At 35.3% G+C, this 23,591-nt stretch overlaps 1 long non-coding RNA gene across 1 annotated transcript in view; it reads right to left on the bottom strand.

Moving 5' to 3' along the window:
• The window catches only part of LOC108540040 (uncharacterized), a 94,953-nt gene that overhangs the window by 17,857 nt on the left and 53,505 nt on the right, over window positions 1-23,591 (bottom strand). The window contains exon 2 of the long non-coding RNA XR_001888568.1: window positions 681-925. This is a non-coding gene — a long non-coding RNA (uncharacterized LOC108540040). The remainder of the gene's footprint in view (window positions 1-680; window positions 926-23,591) is intronic.

Genomic DNA, 23,591 nt, shown 5'->3' with positions numbered 1-23,591 from the left:
AGACAAAAAGACAAAGGTGCCAGTTTACAATCTACTGGGGCACATTGTGAGAACAATGAGGAAATGGTCTATTTAAGCCATTTTTTTCCAATAGGAGAGCAGTTGTGGAAGCTAAGACCATGTTCTAAAATCACATGTCTTAATATATGCATTATTCCCATTCACAAAAAGATCTACTAAAGTGCAGTGCTTAGGCGTATGAATTCTACTTTAAAGAGACAAATTTGAAAGGTCCACTGACATTAGCTATTTGTGTGAACAAGGTTAAATCCTATATCATGTCTATGCCTTATTTTCCTACTTTATAGAATAGGAATTTATTATTTAGTTTCTAGACAGATTGGGTAAATTGAATGAGGCAATTCATGGAAAAATTAAATTAAATATCTTGCATATAGAATTATTCAATAATTATATCATTAATTATTCAATCATCTGATGTTTCTGAATCGTCTATTTGGTTATATTTGCTGTGTTTGACAAGAGTACTAGAAGTATGAGTAACATTGAGTTCCTGGACTCATCATCTCATCATCTGTGAAGAAAGAGAGAAGTTAACCAACAGTTTTAATACCACATCATATGTAATGTATTGAAGGTAAATACAAAAGGCCTCACCCTGATGCAGTGGAGTGAGTAACACCTGAGGCCAAAGAGTTTGCGGTGCTGAGGAGCAACACCTGATTCAGGACTAGGTTAGATCGGTTTTCCACAACACGGAAGTAGGAGCTGACAAAACAGAAAGGATCTTCCAAGAAGAAGGAATCATAGGTACCAAGGTCTCCCAAATAGTTCAAATTGACTTAGCCAAATGGTTCACCTGGAGCACACCCGGCCAGGACAAGAGATAGGGTTGGAGAGTTTCCCAAGGACCTGACATTCGTTCAAGACTGATTCAAGTAGTGACGGTGGAGGTTGTTACTCTCTGCGTGAAAATCACAAGAAAAAAAGAAGGAAGGCAAGTGACTTCATAGAGTCTGTTATGATGATTAAAAGCATTGGCTTTGGAGAAAGGGAGACTTTGCATTTTAAACATGGTTGTTACCTTCATAGTTTCAGGTAAGTTAACTGGTGCAAATCTCATCTTCCTTATTTGTGAAATGGGGACATTTCCTCATGGAATTACAATGGTGATTGAATAAGGTAATGTTAACAAAACAATTAGCTCAGTGCCTGGCCTATAACACAGATTCTATATTTGCTAGCCCCACTTACCACTGATTATTTTATTAATGGAAAAGGCTTTGTTAGAGAAGTCACAATGAAAGGGGTGGCCCTTTATAACATGTGGCCCTACTCCTGTAAACATAGCTGGTTTTACCAAAGCTTCAAAACTGACACAAAATTCTTTCAAGTAATTTGAAAGTTGAGTGGCTTAAACGTTATGCTTGAACTAAGATGTCACAATGGAAATATGAGATAACACTTATTAGTTCCTCACTATGTGTCAGGTATATAGTTACTATGTTATCCAATTATCAACCATACTTTACAAATTTAAAAAGAGAAGAATTAAGTAAATTAGGCAAGTCATCATAAATAATCAGTAATTTATTAATTCAGTGTTTGATTTAAAAGGAAAATTTGAATTGGATTATGTAAGCTGAAAGCTCTTGTCTAGAAAATCAGAAAAAAATGTAAATTTTAGTGTTGATTGATTAGCGGTAATCTTGGACAAGCTCTTTTACCCTCTCCAGCCCTTGACTTCCACATCTGTAAAGTGAATAGATATGTTTGAGGCATGCTAAAAATTTTATGTTTCTATAATTTTATATTAGCTTTCTATAGATTTATCAGTCAAGCTGGCCTTTTCTACATCTTCCTGGGAAATTTCTGAAACAATTTAATTCAAAAGCTACTAGAAGTTAATGCATGATCCCATCGTAGAATGAAAAATTCCTACCATTCTTATTCACACTTCCTCACTGCTTTTCCCAGGCAGGCATTACAAATCAATCACCACACTCATTCATGCCAAGACTGGATGAGGCCTGATTATCCCAGTGAAATCAGAAATGACAGATGAAGTAAAACTTATTTGTCAAGACATCTGCATAGCGATGAAAAGTTAGCAAGAAAAAAAAAAACTCTAGATTTCACAAGAACCATTTTGAATACAAAGTTTGCTATGCTGGGGCCAAAATACTCTCGTTATTTTTTTTTTACAACTCCTTGAATGCTGCCTGCCATCAGTGAAATCAAGCACCATGTAATTCCTACAGCCTTTCCAGTTATCTAGCCTAACATTAATACCTCTCATTTTGTTTAGTAACCAGAGGACGGACTTCCTGCACCTTGATTATATTCAATTTGGAGCATGATTATATAATGTATAGAGTTAAATGAGTTTTTCTTACATTTATTCATTCGTTATTCAACAAATATTAGCTAATTTGTTTTTATAAATGAGGCAGTGATCTAGGCACTATAAATAAAATATAACGATGATAGACACAGATTCTACAGTTGAAGTTCCTTTTTCACAGTAGATAGGCAAAAACTGTAAAATGTAATTAGCAGGTTATAGGAACACAGAGTAGGAATGTCTGAGGCATGAAGGAAGTCTTCCTGGAAAACATGAAGTTGAGTTCTAGAGGATGTGTATTAATTAGAGAAATACAGATGAAAGCAATATGGTTCCATGATAAGGGGACATGAGGAACAAATGTCTAGAGCCAAATGAAAGGATGATAAATTAGTGAAGGAGGGAGAATTCAGTAAGTCTCAGGTACAACGTGAAAAACGGTAAGAGATAAAGTTGAAGAACAATAAAGGGATCTATTAATAAATGTTGTTGGAAACAAAATCAACTATGGATAACTTTTTAGAAATAAAATAATTTAAACTGACTGATGTGGTTTGACTGTGGGCTGGGCCTAGGCCCCCCTTTCTATGTGCAGTCTAGTGACTTGGTGCTCTGCATCATAGCTGCTCTAGCAGTGGTTTAAAGGTGCCAAGGTACAGCTCAGGCCATGGCTCCAGAGGGTGCAAGCCCCAATCCTTGGCAGCTTCTTCAGGGTGTTGAGCCTGCAGGTGCACAGAAGTCAAGAATTGAAGTCTGGGAACCTTCACCTGGATTTCAGAGGAGATATGGAAATGCCTGGATGTCCAGGTAGAAGTTTGCTGCAAGGGGGCACTCCTCATGGCAAACCTCTGCTAGGGCAGTGAGGAAGGGAAATGTCAAGTTGCAGTCCCCACACAGAATCCCTACTGGGGCACCTCCTAGTGGAACTGTGAGAGAAGGCCACCATCCTCCAGATCCAAGAATGGCTGATCCACTGACAGCTTGCACTATGAACCTGGAAAAGCTGCAGACACTCAATACCAGCCTGTGAAAGAAGCCAGAAGGGAGGCTGTATCCTGCAAAGCCAGGTGGGTGGAGCTGCCCAAAACTATGGTAACCCACCTCTTGCGTCAGCAAGACTTGGATGTGAGACATGGGGTCAAATGAGATCATTTTGGAGCTCTAAGATTTGACTGCCCTGCTGGATTTCAGACTTTCATGGGGCCTGTACCCCTTTGTTTTGACCAGTTTCTCCCATTCGGAATGGGTATATTTACCCAATGTCTGTACACTAATTGTATCTAGGAAGTGACTAACTTCCTTCTGATTTTACAGGCTTACAGGCGGAAGGGACTTGCCTTGTCTCAGATGAGACTTTGGACTGTGGACTCTTGAGTTAATGTTGAAATGAGTCAAGACTTTGGGGGACTGTTAGGAAGACATAATTGGTTTTTAAATGTGAGATAATGAGATTTGCGAAGGTCCAGAGGCGGATTGATATGGTTTGGCAGTGTCTCCATCCATATGTCATCTTGAATTGTAGCTCCCATAATTCTCGTGTTGTGGGAGGGAGCCAGTGTGAGGTAATTGAGTCATGGGGCGGGTCTTTCCCATGCTGTTCTTGTGATTGTGAATAACTCTCATGTGATCTGATGGTTTTATAAAGGGGAGTTCCTCTTCACATGTCCTCTTGCCTGCCACCATGTAAGACTTTTTTTGCTTCCCCTTCAACCTCCGCCATCATTGTGAGGCCTCCCCAGCCACATGGAACTGTGAGTCAATTAAACTTCCTTTCTTTATAAATTACCCAGTCTTGGGTATGTCTTTCTTAGCAGCGTCGGAAAGGAATAATACACTGGCTAAACCACATAATTGAAATAGAAGCTGTGTAGTCAGATCATAAGAAATGTAGAAACAAAGCAGTTACCAGAGATCTCAGTAGCAGAGATTCATGACATCTTCATTAGGGCACAGTCATGGCATTGCATTGACTCGGTTCTGACCAACTTTAGTCCTTTTTGGCACTCTACTATGTATTCAATTCTTGGAAAAGATTGATTGATCTTGTTTGGTTCATGTCCTCATTCTCTAGAGCAACACTGTTGCTGACAGTCCTAACAGAACATTATGAAACGGGAGAGGTAATTTTTTCTGAAACAAATATGCATAGGTGCACTATGTAGGCAAAAGGAGCTGCAAAGGACAAAGAGCAACAGACTCCAGACATGCATACCACATCATCATGAGAAATGTGGATGCTAAACTGAAGACAACAGAGTGACACTGGGCAATTCATACAGGAGAATGACATGAGCAGGTCTGCACTGAAGATAAACACAATGAGGTATGGATTATAGGTGGATCATCCTGAAGGCCTAAAGTTATAAAAGTGAGAGATTGTGGATGGAGATCTGAACAAGATAGTAGTAAGAGGAACAGAGAGAAGAAAACTGGTTCAAGAGATATTAACCTGTAGAAGGAAAAGGGCAAGGAGAAGCCATATGTATTAGAGCAGCTAGCATATTTTCAGGAACAAAGCAATAACTCAGCAAATATCTATTGATATGACATAAACACAGAACACTATGCCTTAGAAGGTGCTTAGTAAATTTTGGCACTTTTAGACATTCTATGCATTACAACACCTGATTTTTTTCAAATTGCTCTTATTTTCTTTAAATAATTCATACACATTTCTTTAATCCCTCAATCTTCATAGTTGTATTGCCTAATTATAAGTAAGGATGTTTGCATTTTTAGGGAAAATGTAATTGTTTCATTTGAAGAAGAATCTTTTTGTGAGAATTAAATTGAACATTTAGAATAAATAGTTTCAAACATGCACATGCTGCTTAAAATGCAGGAAGATAGAAAGCCTTGGTAGGTGGACATGTAAGAGTAACTCTAATAAATCTTCCAAATTGTACATTTGTTGATGATGATAGCCTTTATGAAGCTCAGATTTCCGCTTTTTTCTCTTCTACAACTGTGACAAATGCAGAAGTATTTTTCACCCATTTTGAGAAAACAAAACAATATTCTTAGCACATGGAATTTCACAGTAATTAATTGGAAGATATGGAAGTTAATAAGATTTGATATAATCTAATTTGTATGAATTAAATCATTTTAGTTGTTAAGCTTGTGTAATGGCAGCCCAAATTTTAGATAATTCCTTGTTTCTGGAACAAAGTAAGATGAGCAAGGAAAAAAAAAAAAAGATCACCAAAATGTGTGAAACAAAACCAAAAGAAAAACATTGTAGAAAAAAAGGTTGCTTTAGCATACCAACCTGAGTAGGGTTTTGGGAGTTACCGATGAAAATCTATAGTCATCGCCCTATGCACCACTGTTACAAAAGAAGAAAATGAGAAAGTAGAGTCAGGGCTCAGGAGAGTTAGAATTGAAATACAAATTAAATGTAATCATGCAGTGTATTACCACCTATGCGCCTGCACAGCTCAAAAACCCATTTCAGCATAAACACAGCAACGGGCTGTTCCATCTGTAACAAGCTGACCTCAAAAGGGAAAATCAAATGATCTATTTTCACAATTGAAACATACTCTTGAGTAAAGAAATGTGATTTTAAGGGCACAGTTGGCACAGTGTTGCAATTCAAATGAACTGTTCGTTTGAAAGAATATCATTGATCAATCTTTTATTTTCCTTCCTATCCTATCCCCTTGCCTTTTTGAACACTGGAAATATAAGATCAAAAATTTGAATTTGGAGGAATAAAACATTAAAACAGAAATGATTCACAATTGATTGAAAATAAGTTTTCCAGTGATGATTTTAAGAACAGTGTATGTAATCATGTCGTATGCTCCAAAGTACACTTGCAATTATTTAGGCAAAAAAAAAAATAAATAAATAAATAAATCACCATTCTCCAATTACAACACCTAAATGGATTTTAATATGAACTCACATGCCTTGTGTATACATGGAGTTTATAACTGGTGAGCATCAAGCACTAGAGAATGATTATTTCTTCCACCCTCCCAGGGAAGTTTGAGGATCCTGAAACTTATATATTACATTATATAACATATATATTACATATAATACACACACATATGTGTATATATATGTGCATATATATAGTCACATACATTCTAGATACATACAATAAAAAAATTGTGGTGCAAAGGAATATTATTCAGACTTAAAAGATAAGAGGATACTTCCATTTGTGACAATATAGATGAACATGGAGGACATTATGCAAAGTGAAATAAACCAAACACAGAAAGAAAAACACTGCATGATTTTATTTATATGTGGAATCTAAAAAATGACAAATACATAGAAACAGAGAGAGTAGAGAAGTAGTTATCAGTGTGAGGAGGAGAAAATGGGAAGGGGTAGGTCAACAGGTACAAACTGTGATTATGTAGGATGAACCTATCTGAAGATGCAATGTGCAACAAGAGAACTAAATTTAATATTATGATATATATATTCAAAAATACATGAGTCAATAATAAAAAATCAATTTATGTATATATAATATAGTAAATAATTGTGTGTACCTTATACAACTACTTCAGAAATATTCTAGCTAAAAAAATCAAAATAGCCCTATGCTTAAAAAAAGTGAAAAAAATATTTTCACATATAAATGTGATGGTTAATACTGAGTGTCAAGTTGATTGAGTTGAGGGATACAAAGTGTTAATCCTGGGTGTGTCTGTGTGGGTGTTGCCAAAAGAGATTAACATTTGGGTCAGTGGCCTGGAGAAGGCAGATCCGCCCTTAATCTGATATGCACAATCTAATCAGCTTTCAGGAATGTAAAGCAGGCAGAAAAACCTGAAAAAGGAGAGAGACAGGCCTAGCTTCCCAGATTACATCTTTCTCCCATGCAGGATGCTTCCTGCCCTCGAACATTGAACTCCAAGTTTTTCAGTTTTGGGACTCAGAATGGCTGTCCTTGTTCCTCAGTTTGCAGACAGCCTATTGTGAGACTTTGTAATCATATAAATTAATACTTCATAAACTCCTATGTGTATATATATGATATATATGTGATGCTGTTCCTATATTTATATAAATGTTGGATTCATTGTTAAAAGACCAGATGGGTGTACAGGCTCCTGGACTACTATATATATAATATATAGTATAGTATATCTATATATATATACTATGTATATATCTTATTAGTTCTGTCCCTTTAAGAGAACCCTGACTAATACAGTAACCATTTTCCACTAGTATTCCACTAGTATTTAGGCAGGCAGATACAGTATTCCACTAGTATTCCACTAGTATTTAGGCAGGTAAATACAGTAACCATTTTCTACTAGTACTCCACTAGTATTTAGGCAGGTAGATTAGGATATGTACTAATTAGTAGCAACACTTAAACAAGTGCAATATTGCATTACTGAGATAAAGCACCTTCACTGAAGGCATTGCTCTTTCTTTTTTTTATTAAAATAAAGGAAAAGAAATATGATTACTAGTATTCTTGGGCTTTTAGCAAGTTTGTTATATTTCTCACATTCTTGATATGTCTGTGATATAAAATATTTCCATTCCAACTGTACATATATAGGTCACTCATTCATTCATTTGAACATGATTTTAAAGAGAAAGTATTCATTTAAATGCTTCTTTGTCAGAAATATATCATCCTCATTGTCTTGAGAAACTGCCCTTTTACAGGTCACCTAAAAATATGAAATTCTGTTTTACATGTGTAACTGAGTAATCAGGAAAAGCTTGGAAGTGAGTTCACTGGAGAGGTAAGTGAACACAAACCTTCATTTGTCTTGAGAGTATCTCCCTATGAACTGTAACTTGGCTTCTAATACAGCATAGTCACCGATGGCCAATACATTCAGGTTTTGACTTCTACGACCGGAGTGTGATTGCTAGTAATTATTCAGACTCCTAATCAGTGCAAATATTTTAGTTTATTTTTCCCCAGTACCAGCATGCCTACTGGTTGGTTTGACCTCATTCACTCTGATCCCTGGAAGTGTTTCCCACATTGGTGGGTTCAAGCACATTACTGCAAGCTACCTAAATTCTTAAAGCCTGACAATGGCCTGCAGTTAAAGCATTACCACACACTAAAATGGTAAAAATAAATAATCATTCTTACATGTGGGATTTAAAGCTTCTGCAGGTGCTGTATAATGCATCTCCTGTTTTAATGGCCTTGGAAATAAGGCATGGAATTGTCTGAATTTAAGATAGAAAAATCCAGTGAGGTACTGATGCCACCATCATACTGACTGACAGCCTGCTGTATTGACCACTCAGCAAAATGGGCTGAACTGACAGCAATGTGCTGGCCACAGAAGATGCTGTTCCTACATTTATATAAACGCTGGATTCATTGTTAAAAGACCAAATGATTGTACAGGCTCCTGGACTACCCAGATATGTATTGCTTAAGGAATGACCATATGTGTTGACTAACTATGGGAACAGATCCAAATATTTAGCAACAAGTTGATCGTATTGTCACACATGTACCTGCCCAAAGAGGGTTCCACATATAGAGGAAAAATCCTTTCTGCCAGCAAAACCTATGCATTCAGTTACATTTCCTTGGGATTGTGAAAGTCTGGAGACTCTTATGCATCCTAATAGTCCTTTCCTTCTTCTTCTTCCTTTTTTTTTTTTTTTTTTTTTTTTTTGAGATGAGGTTTCACTCTTGTTGCCCAGGCTGGGGTGCAATGGCATGATCTTGGCTCACTGCAACCTCTGCCTCCCAGGTTCAAGCAATTCTCCTGCCTCACCCTCCAGAGTAGTTGGGATTACAGGAATGCACCACCATGCCCAGCTAATTTTGCATTTATATTAGAGATGTGCTTTCTCCATGTTAGTCAGGCTGATCTCAAACTCCTGACCTCAAGTGATACATCTGCCTCTGCCTCCCAAAGTGCTAGGATTATAGGTGTGAGCCACCGTGCCCGGCCTAGTCCTCTGCTTCTACGTGTCTAATTTAAACCATCACTGCCTGTGTTTGTGGTATTTGTCCCAGCAGCATACTTGACAAGTTTCTTCTGTGAGAAAGAGAAAGGATAATATATTCAGAAAGAGCCATATAGAGGGCTTCAACGCACCAGTAATTTCCCATTACTATGCTGTGTAGTGAGCACACACAGAAATTTATTTCACTTCTATCCTTTGAACTGAACAATAGCACAATATGTAATTTTTGGTACGTGTAATTTCCATAATATTTCATACTATTTAATATATGACAATTCTACTCCTGCTGTTCCCAAATAGTGTACTGAAACACACTGGGGTGTCACAGAAAATGTACATGGGTGCTGTGGGATATTATACAATTTTTAGGTAGACACAGATATTATACAATTTTGCACAATTGTGAGTGTGCAAACTATCAGCCTGATGAAGAATATAGTGTCAATATTAAATTGCTACATCCCTTCAATGACGTCATTTCTTTGCAAAGCTTGGTTTTCAGTAGTTATTGCCATAAAAGTTGGTAGTATGCAAAATCTATGTGTAACAGAAAATGAGAGTAGGAATGTCCAATCTGATTACAAAATTTGAGAACTTGTTCAGTGCCCAAGTTCACTTGGTGTTAGTACACAAATATTTAAGTGATTTGGGAGAATCTACATAATAGATGAAATACACATATATATCTTATTCATGTATATGAATATATGATGTACCTTGTTTTTTTTTTGCACTTTGCTTTATTGTGCTCTGCAGATGCTGTGTTTTGTACAAATTGGAGGTTTGTGGCAACCCTATATCAAGCAAGTCTTTCGGGGCCATTTATCCAACGACATGAACTCACGTCATATCTCTGTGTCACATTAGGGTAATTCTCAGAATATTTTAGAGTTTTTCTTTATTATTATATCTGTTGTAATGATCTATGATCTTTGATGTTACTATTTTAATTGTTTTGAAACACCACTAACCACACTCACATAAAACAACAAACTTAATTGATAAATGTCGTGTGCGTTCTGATTGCTCCACTAGTTGGCCTCTCTCTTTTTCTCCTTGGGCCTCCCTATTCCCTGAGACACAAATATACTGAAATTAAGCCAATGTGTAATTCTATAATGGCTTCTAAGTGTTCAAGTGAAAGACAGTTGAACATTTTTCACTTTATATAAGAACTAATAATGATTACACTTAGTGAAGAAGACATGTCAAAAGCTAAGACAGGCCAAAAGCTGGGCCTCATGCACCAGTTAGGTTGTGAATGGAAAGGAAAAATCTTGAAGAAATGAAAAGTGCTACACCAGTGAAAGCATAAATAATAAGAAAGTGAAACATCTTTACTGCTGATATGGAGAAACTTTCAATGGTCTAGATAGATCAAACCAGCCACCACATTCCCTTAAGCCAAAGCCTACTCCAGAGCAAGACCCTAACTCTCTTGAATTCTATGAAGGCTGAGAGGAGGGAGGAAGTTGCAGAAGAAAAATGTAATGCTAGCAGAAGTTTGTTCATGAGGTTTAATGAAATAAGTCAACTCCATAACATAAAAGTGCAAGGTGAAGCAACAAGTGTTGATGGAAAAGCTGCAACAAGTTATCTAAAGATCTAGGTAAATTAATTGATGTAGGTGGTTACAATACACAATGGAGTTTCAATAGACACAAGAGCCTTCTGTTGGAAGAAGATGCAATGAGGACTTCGGAAGCTAGAGAGGCTTTAATTCCTGGCTTCAACCCTTCAAAGGACAGAGTGACTCAATCTTATTAGGGGCTAGTGCACCTGGTAACTTTAAGTTAAAACCAATGCTTATTTACTATTCTGAAAGTCGTACAGCCCTTAAAAATTATGCTGAATCTACTCTGCCTGTGTTGTATAAATGCAGTGACAAAGCTTGAATGAAATCATATCTGCTTACAGCACAGTATGCTGAGTATGTTCAGTCCACTGTTGAGACTTACTGTTCAGAAAAGCAAAAAAGCCCTTTTAGATGTTACTGCTCATTGACAATGCACCTGGTCACCCAAGAACTCTGATGGAGATGGACAAGGAGATTAATGTTTACATGTCTGCTAATATGCCATCCATTCTACAGTCCATGGATCAAGCAGTGATCTTGACTTTCAAGTTTTATTATTCAAGAAATGCATTTCACAAGGCTACAGCTGCCATAGATAGTAAATTGTCTGATGGATCTAGGAAAAGTAAAATGAAAACTTTATGGAAAGGATTTACCATTCTAGAGGCCATTAAGAACATTTGTGATTCATAGGAGGAGGTCAAAATAGTAATGTTAACAGGAGGTTGTAAGAAGTACATTTCAACCCTAATGTGTGACTTACAGGGGTCCAAGACTTCAGTGGAGAAACGCATTACATATGTGGTGAAAACAGCAAGAAAACTAAAAGGAGAAGTGGACCATGAAGATATAACTGAATTGCTGCAATCTCATGATAACACTTGAAGGAATGAGGAGTTGCTTCTTATGGATTAAAATAGAAAGTGATTTCTTGAGGTGGAATCTACTCCTGCTGAAGATGCTGTGAGCATTGTTGAAATAACAAGAAAAATTAGAATTACATAAACTTAGTTGATAAAGCAGCAGCAGGGGTTTGAGAGAATAGACTCCCATTTTAAAGATGTTCAACTGTGGGTAAAATGCTATCAAACAGTATCACCTGCTAATGATATTTTGTGGGTGTGGAAGTGCCAATTAATGTAGCAAATTTTACTGCTGTCTTATTTAAAGAATTTGCCACAGCTAACTCAGCCTTCAGCAACCACCACCCTGATCAGTTTCCAAAAACGTTGAGGCATTACCTTCCACCAAAAACAATATTATGACTCATTGAAGGCTCAGATGATTGTTAACATTGTTTAGCAATAAAGTATTTTTAATTAAGGTATGTACATTGTAGTTTTAGACATAATGGTATAACACACTTAATAGACTACAGTATAGCACAAACATAATTTTATATGCACTGGGAAACCAAAAAATTATTACTCGCTTTATTGGAATATTCACTTCATTGCAGTGGTCTGGAAGCATACCCCAATATCTCAAAGGTATGCCTTTATTTTACTTATGTATATGTATACACACACACACACACACACACACACACACACACACTTTTTACTTAAGAGTGCTCTGAAAAAAATTACTCAGACTCTAAAGATGCCTTCAATCCCTGGTATACTCTACTATAGCTGCCATTTTATATTATGTAAATACAGAGATCTTAAATATTTGTGGGGATAAAAAAAAGAAACAACCCATGTAAGCAAAAAAAAAAAAAAAAAAAAGCCCACCACAGTGGCTCACAGCTGTAATCTCAGCACTTTGGGAGGTCAAGGTGGAAGGATTGCTTGAGCCCAGGAGTTTGAGACCAGTCTGTGCAGTCTGTGCAACATAGCAAGAGCCCATCTCTACAAACAATGAAAAAATTAGGCAGGCATGGTGGTATGCACCTGTGGTCTCAGCTACCTGGGACGCTGAGGTGGGCGGATTGCATGAGCCCAGGAGGTCAAAGCTGCAGTGAGCTGTGTGATTGCCCCACTGTACTCCAGCCTGGGTGACCCTGTCTCAAAAATAAAATAAATTAAAATTAAAATAAGAAAATAACTGAAAAAACATGTTCTGCAGTGAATTAAAATAGAATCCTCTAATGAATGACCAAGTCACTAGTTTAGATAGGATTCTACTATCACATATAATTGAAAATGCTGATGTATATAAAAAAACTTCAAATTTTTGTCTGGAATAATTAATTAATAGATGTTATTTTTAGAGTACTTTTAGGCATATTGAAAATTGAGGTCCAGAGTTCCTATATACTTCCTCCCCCTTCCTCAGAGTTTCCCATATAATTAACATCTTGTGTGATTGTATGTAGTATATTTGTAACAATTGATGAGAGACCAAATATTGATACACTGTTATTATCTAAAGCTGATATTTTACGTTAAGATTCACTTTTTGTTTTGTACAGTCTGTGGGTTTTGAAAAATGAATTATGTCAGTATCCACCATTAGAATATTATTTTCTCCAAATTTGTGGCTTGTCTTTTCTATCTCTTAACAGTATCTTTCACAAAGTAAATAATAATAATAATTTTAAAGAGGTCAAAAGTATCATTTTTTTCTTTCATGTGTGGTGCTTCTAGTTTTGCATCTAAAATTCATCAGCAAGCCAAGGTCATCTAGAATTTCTCCTATACTATATTTCAGAAGTTTTTGAGTCTCATATCTCAAATTTAGGTCTTAGATTCATTTTGAGTTAATTTTTGAGAAAGGAGTAAGGCCCATGTCTGAATGTTTCTTTCGAAGGGAGTACATTTTTTTTTGAGCGGAGGCATGTGATGTTTAGTTGTTTATTTAAAAGAAATTTATTAAAATAACATCTTTTGCCATTGAATATCCCTCTTCTTTGTCAAAGATCAGTTAACTATTATTTGTATGGATCTATTTTAGGCTCTCTATTCCATGATGCATGATTTATTTTCCATTGTTTATCTAATATCACACTATAATAATTATTGTAAGTTAATAATGATTCTTGAAGTTTGGTAGTGTCGGGCTGACTTTCTTACTCTGCTTCAGTATTATATCACCTCTTCTGGTACTTTAGCCTTTCTATGAAAATTTCAGGATCAATTCGTCTATATTCATACATTAACTTGCTGTGATTTGGTCAGGACTGCATTGAATTTATAGATGAGGTTGGAAAGATCTGGCATTGAGATTTCCTTTATCAATGAACATAAAATGCCTCTCCATTTATTTAGTTCTTTGATTTTGGTCATTGGTGTTTTGTAGATTTTCTCAAATAAATATTGCATTTTCTCAAATAAATCAGTTTGAATTTTTTCCCTCAGTCCTTCAATTTTGGACTTTATTATTATTATTATTACTATTACTATTACAGAGGCAAGTCAACTTGGTCACCCAGACTGGAGTACAGCGGCATGATTATAGCTCACTGCAACCTGGAAATCTTGGGCTCAAGTGATTCTCTCACCTCAGTTAGCTAGGACTACAGCCATGTGCCACCATGCCGGGCTAATTTTTTAAATTTTTTTCTAGAGATGAAGTCTTCCTATGTTTCCAGGCTGGTCTCAAAATTCTGGACTCAGGCAATCCTGTTACCTTGGCCTCCCAAAGCACTGGGTGGACTTCATTTAATAGTAGTGTGTTTTAATTTTGAATGTAAATTGCTCATTGCTAGCATATAGGAAAGTAGCTGACATTTTGTTTGCTGTTTTCTTTAATAATTTAAACTTTTATTTTAGATTCAGGATACACATGTGCAGATTTATTACATGGATATATTTGCATGATGCTGAGGTTTAGGGTATGATTGATCTGATCACAAGGTACTAAGCATAGCACCCAATAGTTTGTTTTTAACCCTTGAATCACCCTTTCCCTACCTCTCCTGTCTAGTAGTCTCCAGTGTCTATTGTTGTCGTCTTTATGTCCATGAGTGCCCAATGTTTGGCTCCCACTTATAAGTGAGAGTATGTGGTATGTGGTTTTTTGTTCCTACATTAATTTGCTTAGAATAATAGTCTCCAACTGCAACCACGCTGCTGCAAAAGACATGATTTCATCCTTTTTTAGGGTGGTGTAGTATTCCATGCTATGTATGAAATACATTTTCTTTATTTAATATATCATTTATAGGCACCTATGTTGATTCCATGTCTTTGCTATCATGAATAATGCTGTGCTGAACATACAAGTTGATATGTCTTTTCTGTATAGAGCAATGTATGTTCTTTTGTATATATCCTCAGTAATGGGATTGCAGGTCAAATGGTTGTTCTGTTTTAAGTTCTTTGAGAAACCTCCAAACTGCTTTCTACTGTGGCTGAACTGATTTATGTTCCCACCAACAGTGCATAAATGTTCCCTTTTCTCTGCTGCCTCACCAGCATCTTTTTTTAAAAAAGCTATTTAATAATAGCCATTCTAACTGGTTTGAGATGGTATCTCATTGTTGTTTTGATTTGCATTTCTCTGATGATTAGTCATGTGGAGATTTTTTTCATGTTTTTTGGCCACTTGTATATTTTCTTTTGAGAAATACCTGTTCATGTCTTTTGCTCTTTTTTTTGAAACTTTAGAATTCCTTTATTGAAAGGTACTTGCTGATCAATATTTGCAAATCATATATCTGATAAGGAAACTGCGTCTGGAATATATAAGAACACTTATAACTCAATAAGAAAAAAACAAGCAGAACAATTTAAAAATGTACAAAGAATTTGAATAGACATTTTCCCAAGGAAGATACACAAATGGCTAACGAGAACATGAAATGATGCCCAACATCATTAGTCATCAGGGAAAAGAAAAATTCAAAACCACAGTGAGATACCACCTCATTGCCATCAGGATAGCTATAACCACAATGTCAGACAATAACAAGTGTTATCAAGGGTGTGGAGCAATTGAAACCCCCATATATTTTTGGTGAGAATGTAAAATGGTGCAGCCACTGTGGAAAGCAGACTGGCAGTTCCTTAAATAGTTAAACATATAGTTACAAGATAACCCAGTAATTCTACTTCTGGGAATATACCCAAAGGAATTCAAAGGAGGGACTCAAACAAATATTTGTACATCGCTGTTCAGAGCAGCATTATATACAAGAACCAAAAGTTGGAAACAACCCGAATGTCCATCAACTGATAAATGGATAAAATAATATGGCACATTCACACAATAGAATATTATCTGGCCACAAAAAGGAATAAAGTACTGATTCAGGTTACTTCAAAAAAAAAAAAAGACTTTTAGTTTCAGGGGTACTGTGCAGGTTTGTTATATAGGTAAATTTCATGACACATGGGTTTAGTGTACAGATTATTTCATTGCCAGGTAATAAGCATAGTATCTCAAAGGTAGTTTTTCAGTCCTCAGCCTCCTCGCACCCTCTGCCTTCTTCAAGTAGGCCCTGGTGTCTATTGTTCTCTTTTTTGCATCCATGTGTACTCAGTGTTTGGCTCTCACTTGTAAGTGAGAACATAAGGTATTTGGTTTTCTGCTCCTGCATTAGTTCACTTAGTCTAATGGCCTCCAGCTCCATCCATGTTGCTGCAAAGGACACGACCTCATTCTTTTTTTATAGCGGCATAGTATTCCATGGTGTATACATACCAAAGTTTCTTTATCCAATCCACTGTTGATAGACATTTATGTTGACTCCATGTCTTTGCCATTGTGAATAGTGCTGCAATTAACATAACATATGTATGTGTCTTTCTGGTATCTTTTGCCCTTTATTAAAATGAAGTTGTTTGTTTTTTACTTGCTCAGTTGTTATGTATCTTATAGATTCTGGATATTAGTCCTTTGTCAGATGCATAGTTTGCAAATATTTTCTCCCATTCCGAAGTAGGATATTCCGTTGACTCTGTTGATAGTTTCTTTTGCTGTGTAAGCTCTTTTGTTTATTATGTCCCACTTGTCTTTTTATGTTTTCTTCTGAGGACTTAGTCATAAAATATTTCCCAAGGACGATCTCCAGAATGGTGTTTCCTAGGTTTTCTTCTAGGATTCTTATAGCATTAAGTCTTACATTTATATCTTTAATTCCATCTTGAGTTAATGTTTATTCTTGGTGAACGGTAGTGGTCTAGTTTCATTCTTCTGCATATCGCTAGTCAGCCATTCCAGCACAATTTGTTAACTAGGGAGTCTTTCCCTCATTGTTTATATTTGTGGATGTTGTAAAAGATCAAGTGGCTATAGGTATGTGACTTTATTTCTAGGTTCTCTATCCTGTTCCATTGGTTAATGCTATGTTTCCATACTAGTACCATGCTGTTTTCATTACTGTAGTATTATAATATAGTTTGAAGTCAGATCATGTGATGCCTCTAGCTTGTTCTTTTTCCTTAGAATTGCTTGGGCTATTCTGGCTCTTTTTTTGGTTCCATATGAGTTTTAGAATGGTTTATTTCAGTTCTGAGAAAAATGACATTGGCAGATGATAAGAATAGCCTTGAATCTGTAAATTGCTCTGGGCAGTATGGCCATTTTAATGATAATGATTCTTCCAATTTATAAGCATGGAATGTTTATTCATTTGTTTGCGTAATCTCTGATATCTTTGAGTAGGATTTTGTAGTTCTCCTTGTAAGGCTCTTTCACCTCCTTTGTTAGATGCGTTCCTAAGTATTTTATTTTTTTTAGCTACTCTACATAGGATTGCATTCTTGATTTGGCTCTCAGCTTGAATGTTATCATTGTATAGAAATAGGACTTATTTTTGTATGTTGACTTTTGTGTTCTGAAACTTTACTGAAGTCATTTATCAGTTCCAGGAACCTTCGGCAGAATCTTTAGGGTTTTCTAGGTGTAGAATCATATTGTCAGTGAAGAAAGTTCGTTTGACTTATTTTTCTATTTGGATACATTTTATTTCTTTCTTTTGCCTGATTGCTCTGGATAGGACTTCCAATTTTCTTTTTTTTTTTTTTTTTTTTTTTTTTTTTTTGAGACTGGAGTCTCGCTCTGTTGCCCAGGCTGGAGTGCAGTGGCGCAATCTCGGCTCACTGCAAGCTCCCATCTCCCGGGTTCCCGCCATTCTCCTGCCTCAGCCTCCCGAGTAGCTGGGACTACAGGCGCCCGCCACCACGCCCAGCTAGTTTTTTGTATTTTTAGTAGAGACGGGGTTTCACCGTGTTAGCCAGGATGGTCTCGATCTCCTGACCTCGTGATCCGCCCGTCTCGGCCTCCCAAAGTGCTGGGATTACAGGCTTGAGCCACCGCGCCCGGCCGGGACTTCCAATTTTCATATATTAATCTTTATTCTTCAACCTTGCTATAGTCACTTACTAAATCCAAGAGTTTTCTTCTGTTGATTCTTTGGGATATTCTACATAGACAATCATCATGTCATTTGTGAACAAAGACAGTTTTATTTCTACTTTCCCAATCTATCTTTCTTTCCCTTTTAAACATTTTATTTTACTTTTTTTTGTTGATGTTGTCTTAGTGTTGGCTACAATTTCCAGTATGTTGTGAATAGGAGTGGTCAGAGGTGACTTCCTTGTCCTGTTCCTGACCTTAAGGGAAAATATTCAGTTTCTCACCTTTAGGTATGATGCCAGCGGCAGGTTTTATGTAAGTGTTCTTTATGAAGTTGAGTAACTTTCTCTCTATTCCTAGATTGCTGACAATTTTTATTGTGAATAGGTGCTGTATTTTGTCAAGTGCTTTTTCTGCATCTATTGATATGATAATATAATTTTCTTCTTTAATGCATTGATGTTATGGATTATATTACTTGATTTTTGAATGTTGAACCAGCCTTGCATCCATGAAATAAATCCCACTTAGTTGTGGAGTATAATTCTTTTTATATACTTTTTTTGATTTATTAATGTTCTATTGAGAATTGTTGCATCTATGCTCATGAGGGATATTGGTCTGCAGTTTTGTTTCTTGAATGTTTTTACCTGGTTTTGCTATTGTATTATGGTAAGTAGGCTTCATCAGGTGAGTTAGGAAGAAAGAGTTAGTTATAAGTTTCCTCCGCTTCTATTTTTTTGACATGATTGCAGAAATATGACTTGTGTCTTGTTTGTGGAATTCATCAATAAAAACAACAGGGCCTAGTAGTTTCTATTCTGCAATGATAAGAGTTAATGATTCATTTTTTAATAATATTGTTCTATTTAGATGGTCTTTTTCTCCTTGTATGCATTTAATCAATTTTATCAATCTTTTCAAAAAAAAGTTTTCAAAGAAGAAAAAATCTCTTTTGCTTTTCTGTTATCAATTTCATTGATTTCTACTACTTTAAAAAATGTATTTTCCCACTTGATCCATGTTTATGTCATTCTTTCTTTCTCTAGTTTCCTGTGGTAGAAGCTTAAGCATTGATTTCAGATTTTTAAAAATTTTCTATAATATGCATTCAATGCCACAAATGTTTCCCTAAGTACTGTTCTCATTGTATCCATACATTTTCAAATATTGCTTTTTTAAATTTTCATTCAGTACAGTTTTTAAAAATGTCTCTTATGACTTTGTTGTGATGCATTTGATATTAGAATTTGTGGTTTAATCTCTACGTATTTTGGAAATTCCTAACTATCTTTTTGTTATTGATTTCTAGATTAATTTAATTGCAGTTCCAGAACATACTTTGTATGATTTTTGTTCTTTTAAATTTGTAGGTAACTTTTATGCCAAGTATATGATCTGTCTTGGTGAAGTTTTGAGCTTGAGCATAACATATATTTTGTCTGTTGCTGCAAGTATTTTATATACATCAATTATATATCATTGTTTGATAATACTATTTATTTAAACTATGTATTTATTCATTTACTACCTGTTGAATCTTTCAATTACTGATAGGTAGTGAAATCTCCAACTACAAAAATGAGTTTATTTACTTCTCTTTGGAATTATAACAGTTTTTCCTTCATGTATTTTGATGCCCCATCTCAGATGAATGCAAATTAATGATTAGTATGTCAACTTGGAAAATCAACTCTTTAATGCAATCCCCCTCTATATCCTGATAATTATCTTTGTAGTATTTTGTAAATCTTTGTAATTCTTTCTATTTCTCTCTGTAAATTTCAGATACAGAGGCCACTCAATGTATCTGAAATTAATAAGCTAATCCAGCTTTCTCTACTTTTGTGTTAGTATGGTATACCCTTCACCATAAATGTTCTTTTAATTTGTATCTTTATATTTAAAATAGATTTCTTACAGAAAATATAAAGTTGGGTCCTCTTTTTTTTTATCCATTCTGTCAGTCTGTCTTATGATTAATGTATTTAGAACATTCACTTGTAATGTGATTATTGATATATACATAATTGAATAATATCAACTATATTTGTAACTCTTCAATTGATTGCACTTGATATTTGCTTACTTTCTAAATCTTGTCCTCCTTTCTGTCTTCTTTGGATTTAATTGAGCTTTATATATCATTTGTATCATTTTATTTTTGTCTATCATTTATATTGTTTCAATTTTATGTTTATTTTATTTTAGATTAATATTATATATATNATATATATATATATACTCTCACTATGTTCCTAGGCTTGTCTTGAACTCTCAGCCTCAAGTGATTCTCACACCTCAGCTTCTCAAGTAGCTGGGACTACAGGCCACCATACCCAGCTAATTTTTTATTACAAAAAATTATTTATAGATAGGGTCTTACTATATTGTCCAGCCTACTTGTCTCTTAACAGGTAATTGTGTTTCCTTTTTATTTTCCTTTATTGACTCTCCTAGGTTTGAAGTATGCATTTAAGACTGTTTTAAGCTCACTTTCAAATAGCATTATATCACTTAACAGATAATACAAGTAACATAGACTGTCCTCAATTCTACCCTTTTCCTTATAACATTACTACCATTTATTTTATGTACTCATAAGCTGTAATTACCCCACATATTGTGCTATTACTATTTTGAACAGTTATGTATTCAATTTGTTGAGTAAGAGAAAGTAAATGTTCTATTTTACTTTTATTTATGCCTTACCTAATGATTTTTGTTTTTATGTAAATCTGAGTTTATGACACTATTATTTTCCTTCTCTCTGAAGAATTTCTCTTACCATTTTTTTGCAAAGCAGGTCTATTGGTAACAAATTCTCAGTTTTTATTTGTCTGAGAAAATTCTTACTTTTCTTTCACTTCTAAAGAATGACTGTTGGATATGGAATTGCAGGCTGGTTGTTTGTTTCCTTTAGCACTACAAGTATTTCATTCCACCCTTTTCCTTGCTTGAATGTTTTATGAAAAATTCTGATGTAATTCTTCTTCTTATGTTCTATAGGTAAAATTTGTTATTTCCTTTAAAATCTTTCAAAATTTTCTTTCTAATTCTCTGCATTTTGAGTATGATGTACTCAAGTGTGGAATTTTTGGTATTTATCCCGCTTGGTGTTTTCTGAGTTTGCTGTTATCTGTGGCATAGAGTCTATCATAAATTTAGAGAAATTTTCATTCATATTGCTTTATTACTTCTTTCTGTTTTTCTCCTTCTTTGGTAGTCCCATTATACGTGTTATATCTTTTGTAAGTGTTCCATAGTTCTTGGATATTATGTTGTTGTTATTTTTTACTCTTGTTATTTTCCTTTTTATATTTCAGTTTGCGATGTTTCTATTGACATATCTGCAAGCTTACTGATTCTTTCCTTGTCCATGTACAATGTACTGGTAAGCTGATCAAAAACATTCTTCATTTTTGATACATTATTTCTATGTTTTCAATTTGCTTTGATTCTTTATTAGTGTTTTTCTTCCACTTATTAGATTACCCATGTTGTCTACCTTTTCCATCACAGACCTAAGCATATTAATCATAGTTATCTTATTTTATTTATTTATTTTTTCGAGACAGAGTCTCACTCTGTCTCCCAGGCTGGAGTGCTGTGGCGTGATCTTGGCTCACTGCTACCTCCTTCTCCTGGGTTCAAGCAATTCTCGTGCCCCAGCCTCCTGAGTAGCTGGGATTACAGACACACACCACCACTGCCGGCCAGTTTTTTTTTGTATTTTTAGTAGATAACAGGTTTAACCATGTTGGCCAGGCTGGTCGCAAACTCCTGACCTCAAATGATCTGCTCACCTTGGCCTCCCAAAGTGCTGGGATTACAGGCTTCAGGCCCCAGGGCCAGTCAATCATAGTTATTTTAAATTTCTATCTGATTACTCCAATATTTTTGCCATATGCAAGTCTAATTTTATATTTACTTTGTTTATTCAGATAGCGGTTTCTTTCTTGCCTCTTAGCATGACTTTTTTGAATGCTGGACATGACATTTTGGGTAAGAGGAAATTGAAGTCCATAGGTCTTTACTGTGAGATTTTAAAATTTATGTATTTGAATGGAATTTAGGCCTAGTTCAATGTGTGCATCAGCTGTAGGTGTCAAGGGCTTCCATTTCTTCTAGTGTCCTTGTTTTGTCTCTACTATTGACTTTGGGCTTCCCTAGAAACTCCTTCTTAAATGGACCATGTGTCTGGAAGCTCTCTAAGTTGTAATTTCCTGTTACTCAGTATATGAAGCTCTGTTGATGTGGTGATAAGATACCAGGAAAGGAAAACATTCTATAATCTATGCCATTTATTTATTACTGGTGAGACACAGTTCTTGTGCTGTGACTTTCATAATAGTTTCTTAGTTTTTTTTTTTCCTCTCCTTGTGTAAAACAGGAGAGATAAAAGTTCACTAATGGATCTTTTCCAAGTTAAATATGGCCTTCTAAAGGTAGTTATTTGAGAGTTGGCCTTTATTTAAAATAAATAAAAAAATAAAAAGAACGGTGCTATGGATGTATTTCAAAACGATGACTTTCCTTCTTTGCATATGCTACAATGGTTACCTTTTCCCATCTTCTTACAAAAGGTATGATCAGATTTTTCTCAGATACTCACAGTGAGAACCTGATGGGGGTCCTGATAGTAAAACCTGTGAATGTGTGAGAACGACCTAGGACTATATCCTCCATAGTGTTAAACTCTCAGGTTAGTTCATAGTGAGCCTCCAGCAACTCATCAGTTAGGGTGTAGGTATTCATGGTTGTATTGTTTCTGGCATTGGGCTTCTGCTCCTGGCAAGCTGTGATTCTCTATTTCTGCTTCTTTTTCAATTTTTCAGGTCATCAGTTTGCACTGACACTCCAATTCTCTGATGAATCTAAGAATAGTTGTTCCTTTTCAGTGTGTTTAGATTTTTTTCTTGTGGTAACATGGGAGTGATGACTTCCAAGCCCTGCAAAAATCAAGAATCTAGAAATTTTGACAGACAATAATTACTCTTTTAAAGGGAAATCTAAATAAAGCAAGTGGTTTTGATGGCTTAAATTAAATGCCATAATTTCCATCATAATAAAGAGTTTCTTTTAATAAAAGGGGAAATATTCTGACTTAGCTAACAGCCTTATTGACTTTCATCATCATTTCTCAAGCTCCAATTAAGGGTATAAAGTTCAATTACATAAATATGAAAAATAACAGTTAAAGAATATTAATGAATTGGTTTCTATGTGCCTGCTTTTGTAATAAGAACTTTGCATTCAGCACCTTACTAAGACCACACAACAGTTCCGAAAGAAGTTAACAGCATCCTTAATTTTCAGGTGAGAAGAAAAGTCATACAGAGTTTACATTATTTAATTAAGGTCTCATATGTCAGAGATAATACAGACAGAGTTTGAATTAGATGAATCTTACTTCAACGCTAGCTGTCTGATAATGCCTTTTAAGTTTTATTTCCTCAATGTAAGAGAAATCTATTGTTTAACTATTGATTTTATATATAGAGACAGAGTAAACTGTTGATATTATAT

This window comes from Rhinopithecus bieti, unplaced genomic scaffold, assembly GCF_001698545.2.
Source record: "Rhinopithecus bieti isolate Rb0 unplaced genomic scaffold, ASM169854v2 scaffold_15850, whole genome shotgun sequence".
Lineage (NCBI taxonomy): Eukaryota > Metazoa > Chordata > Mammalia > Primates > Cercopithecidae > Rhinopithecus > Rhinopithecus bieti.
This window is presented reverse-complemented; position numbering and strand designations above follow the sequence as displayed.